We start from the raw sequence: 5066 nt of genomic DNA, 5'->3' as shown, positions 1-5066 counted from the left end.
ATATGTGTATAAATTAAATTTTATTTTGTATGTCTTGTGATTGAACTTAACTATCATTATGACTCATTATTACAAGATTTATTGCGCACATTAATCTTTTTATTTTATATATATTTAGTCAATAATCTTGTTTTTTTTATACATGTTTACGCTTGGCCAGGACTTCTTAACAACCCATTGATGAGAGGTAGAACCCATTGACCAGAGCTAGCGTTTGTGTAGTGTGGAATGTGTACTTATGAAAGTTTGATATGGATTGTTTCCTTTTGTTGATTATTACCATCATGGTTAAATGCATGAAAATGTGGAATTTCTTTGATGTTAATTATCGATAGGACAATAGCAGACAATGTTATGTTTATTAAATTATAAAAAAAATCATATAACATGTTATTAGCGAGATAGTTTAATAAAAATTTGAAAAGATCAAAGTGGTTACTTGTAAAAATAAAAAGAAACAACATGAATATAAACTCCTAACATCAAACATCAATAAAAAACCAACAATCTTGCTAAATAAACTTATAACAAGATGGAAGACAAACGAGCAATAAGTTGTGCAATTGTTCATTTTTAGATTGCAAAACTAACTCTTTAAAAACTACATCCACCGATATTAGGGTTGTAGCATTAGAATGCATGACCCATTGTACTCGTTTTAGAATTGTCGCCGATTTTGGTGTTAGGAAACCAAATGTATCAAAAACTTGGATACACGAATTCATAAGTGGGATGATCCGAGAGCAAAACCAATTCGAATTACATGCCTAATTTGAATTGTGAAACACAATACATTTGTTTGATGTGTTGTTTTGAGAGACAGAAAGATTGAATGATATATTTTTGTTTGTATATGTTCCAAATGAAGTTTGGAACTTCAGCCAACCTTATATATCAATAGAAAATCGGCTAAAAGTTGATTTACGATGGTTACATCCATTTTGGTGCAAAAAAAGGTTGAAATATGGGTATTTAGACATAATTGAATCACACATCATCATGATGTCACAACCTAATTTTGGCGAGAATTTGTATGGCTAGACTCTTTTCTGATATAGAAATGTGTTTAGGTTTCAGGGAAATGCCCCTAGACTCCGCAAGGGGCGCTGCCCCTTGCAACCTTGTACAAAGGGATGTTGCCCTCGGACCTATGTATACATGAATACACATTAGACTATCTAAGTGTGCACCTCGTACCTCCAATCTCAAAAAGCAAAAAGAACTCATCATGTATCACTAGCAATACTAACTATACTAAAACATGTTGGATACAAGCTTTTAAATCAGTTTGTCATGCAGTAAAACCTTCGCTTCTCAAACTCATTAGGTGTGAAACTCGTGTTAGATTAACATGTACAAGTTTCTCTCCACCAAAATGTTCACAGAGATGTCAACGGGGGCAAACAGGACGGGGATTGCATCCCCCACCCCAACCTCCAAAATTTTCTCGTTTCCATGCCCCCGCCCCCGATTGATTTTGGATTACCTTATTTGAGCTAAAATAAGTTTTTGTTTGGGTTAAAAGAAACTATTTTTTTTATAACAAATAACTTAAAAACATGTTTTTTTGTTGAATTTCTATATATAATTTTTTTTATAGTTTATTATATTTATATATTTAATATATATTAATTTATATAATTTATTAACGGGGCTCCCACAAGGTTTCAGGACGGGACTACCAACCCTCGCCCCCATCCCCGATTTTTTTCAACAAATACCCTCATACAGGACAGATCCTCATAAGATCGGAGTACTACATAACTTTTTGATATCTTTAAATATTCACCAATCTAATAATATAGATTTCCCTTAAAAAAAACATTTCGATAAGCGAATGAGAGCACGCGCTTTCTCGTGCGAGTGAAATGCAGCTCAGTTCCAAAGCCATATCCTTTCTTCTAATCTCACAATTCTCGATAGTATCAATGATAGTAGCCGTGTGATCCGTATCATGTATCCTCTATTCCTCTTGACTGTCACTTCCACAATATCACTGTCCAATCAAACTTCATCCTTTGGATACATTGTGAAATTCTTCCACGTGGCCTTTTTTAAAGGGTCACAAATCCAATGTTGCCAGCCTGCCACGGGATTTCCATTTCCCGATGTCATCTTTGATATATCAAGATAATAATAGAGTAAAATACAGTTTTGGTCCATTTGTTTTGGAATGAAGCAAAAACTTTAGGAAAACACAACTCTTGTTTTTTTTAATGCGATCAATATTTACCATCGACAAAATTGCAAAAATGATCGCTGTGGTATGCAAATTTTTGGGGTTTAATCTAAACTCCAAGTTTTTTGGATTCATGGTTCTTTTGGAGTGGTTTGTATGTGGATTTGGTCATCGGATTTAACTTCCGTTAACTTGTTGCTGTTAACTCTCTCACGTACCTCTCACATGAGGGTATATTTGTCTTTTCACTTCTAAATGACTATTTTTGCACTGAAAAAATATGTTCCTTTTTTTAAATTAATACGTATTTATTTATTTTAATAAATAAAAAATAAAAACTCTCTCTCTCTCTCTCTCTCTCTCTCTCTCTCTCTCTCTCTCTCTCTCTCTCTCTCTCTCTCTCTCTCTCTCCACCAAATCCGATAGCATCCACCAAAGTAGAACCCTAATGTTCTTCTGGTACACAAGACCGAACTATCATCAATTAATCCATACCATACATGCTATTCAAGAACACCCACATACAAATCAATTTATGGGGTTAAACACCCACAAATAAATTGATTTCCAGAAATGAGAACACACGCATTCTCCAAAAACAAAAATACATGCACAAATCGATTTCGAAAATGAAAAAACATAAACAAAACAAAAACTCAATATCTGATTCCATTTGTGGGGATTCATACATACAAACACGCATAACTTCAGTTTAGATTCAAATTTAGGGTTCAATTCTTGAGTTACCATCTAAAAACCCCTTTGCGAACAAATCTGGGAAGCAGGCGATGATCTTCACAGTGTGCCACTGCAAGATGCAAGCTATAAATCAAAAAATTAAATAGATTTTGAGGTAGCTGCATATTAGACTAAAACTGAAAGTCGTTATATATATATATATATATATATATATATATATATATATATATATATATATATATATATATATATATATATATATATATATATATATATATATATATATATATATATATATATATATATATATATATATACCACATTCACTATCGGAAGCCATTAGGTAGCTAGAAATTAGAGATGTGACAGGACACCCAACTACCAATCGACCATCAGATTTCTCACCACATCAATTTCATACACTATCAAGCCCTAGATAAGTACGAGCAACCACCGCAACATCATATTGTTTCCTTCCACTGTCTTCGTCGACACAATCTTTCCCTTTCAACGCCACAGTTGCCTTGATATTTCCGATGTGAACTCCGACGAACAAACACCCTTTCCTTCCACCGTCGTTGTTGTTGCAGTCGTTTCCTTCCAAACCCATTTCCGCCTTGTTGTGTCTGATGTGAACCCCGACTAACAAAATCCTTTTATATTCTCAGGTGTTGCTCCTCTTTCAGATGAAACCACCATCTTCCAGATTTAGATCAAGATCTTCAGCGACCATTGGACCATAGTGCTTCACCAACGGATGGGAGGTACAAATTGACATGAGTAAATTTGGGGGTGGGGGTAAATTGGAGTTAGGGTTTCTAAAATTAAAGATGGATTTAGCAATAGAGGAGAGTGATGATACGGGAAAGATGATGGTGATTATGTTGTGTGCCCATTTCTCCATTCCCCAGAACATGAAATCATTTTTCAAATATGAAATCGAGTTTGGATCTAAAATGGAGAGAGAGAGAGAGAGAGAGAGAGAGAGAGAGAGAGAGAGAGAGAGAGAGAGAGAGAGAGAGAGAGAGAGAGAGAGAGAGAGAGAGAGAGAGAGAGAGAGAGAGAGAGAGAGAATTTTTTTTTAATTATTAAAATAAATAAATAAAATAAATAAATAGGTATTAATTTTTTTTTTTTTTTTAAGAATGATATATTTATTTCAATGCAAAAATGGTTCCTTAGAAGTAAAAAAACAAATATACCCTCATGTGAGAGGCACATGAGAGGGTCAAGAACATCAAGTTAATGGAAGTTAAGTCCGGAAACCAATTCCACGTACAAACCACTCTAAAAGAACCGTAAATCCAAAAAACTCAGGGTTTAGATTAAAACCCCAAAATTTTGCATACCACAGGGACTTTTTTGCAATTTTATCTTTACGATTTTAGAATAGGACATGGAATTCGTGGAAACATTCAGAAATCACATGGGTATTTTATAATATCAGATGAAATTGTGATTATTTTGATATATTAAACCTCCATTTATGATCATTTTACCATATACATATTGTCTTATTTTATAGCAGAAGGTTTGATCCATATAAAAAGCCATAACTTCATATGTTTACATAAAAGCTGGCTAGTGGATACGAAATTAACAACTCAAACTTATCAATGTTAAGGTTATATAATTTGGAATGTCTTTGAATCTTGATAGCTAAATTATAGAAATTGAACTTTACGTTTATTTGGGACAAATTAAATCTATTTACGTATTTTGATTTATATTTAAAACTCGAAATCAACTCGGATATTCCAACTCACCACGTACCCTAGTAGTGTAACAATCTCAATTTTATTGCCAAATCCGTAGTGTATATATATAGTTTTTTAAGTTTGTTTGTTCGAGTTTGTTACATAGATACATCGCTTCTAACAATCATTTCGAGATACTCAAAAACGTTCATGTAAAATTTATAGTATATCTTATTGTTTTTATTTTTCTATAATTATTTAAAATATAATTATTTCAACATTTTACTAACAAATTTACAGTCTTTAACATTACACGAATTCAAAACAATAACCTTTACTAGATGATAACATAAATTAATGATGTATAACTTATTTATACTTATTGAAATTACAGTAGTTTAAGGTGGAGGTAGTGAATCGCTTCAAACCTTCTAAACCTACATGCCACGTAGGCTTCACATTAGCATTTTCATATATCATCTTAATTCCAA

The 5066-nt window shown here is 32.9% G+C and overlaps 1 long non-coding RNA gene across 1 annotated transcript; it reads right to left on the bottom strand.

The window, feature by feature from the left end:
- Window positions 1-2654: 2654 nt before the first annotated feature.
- Window positions 2655-3929, bottom strand: LOC144999926 (uncharacterized). Its single transcript, XR_013661052.1, has 2 exons — window positions 3197-3929; window positions 2655-2987 (listed from the first exon to the last, which is right to left on the bottom strand). It is a non-coding gene; the product is annotated as an uncharacterized LOC144999926 (long non-coding RNA).
- Between the last annotated feature and the right edge of the window lie 1137 nt (window positions 3930-5066).

This window comes from Lactuca saligna, chromosome 6 (genome assembly GCF_052625555.1).
Source record: "Lactuca saligna cultivar CGN05327 chromosome 6, ASM5262555v1, whole genome shotgun sequence".
Taxonomy (NCBI): domain Eukaryota; kingdom Viridiplantae; phylum Streptophyta; class Magnoliopsida; order Asterales; family Asteraceae; genus Lactuca; species Lactuca saligna.
The sequence above is the reverse complement of the archived record's forward strand: the minus strand, read 5'-3'. Positions and strand labels throughout refer to the sequence as shown.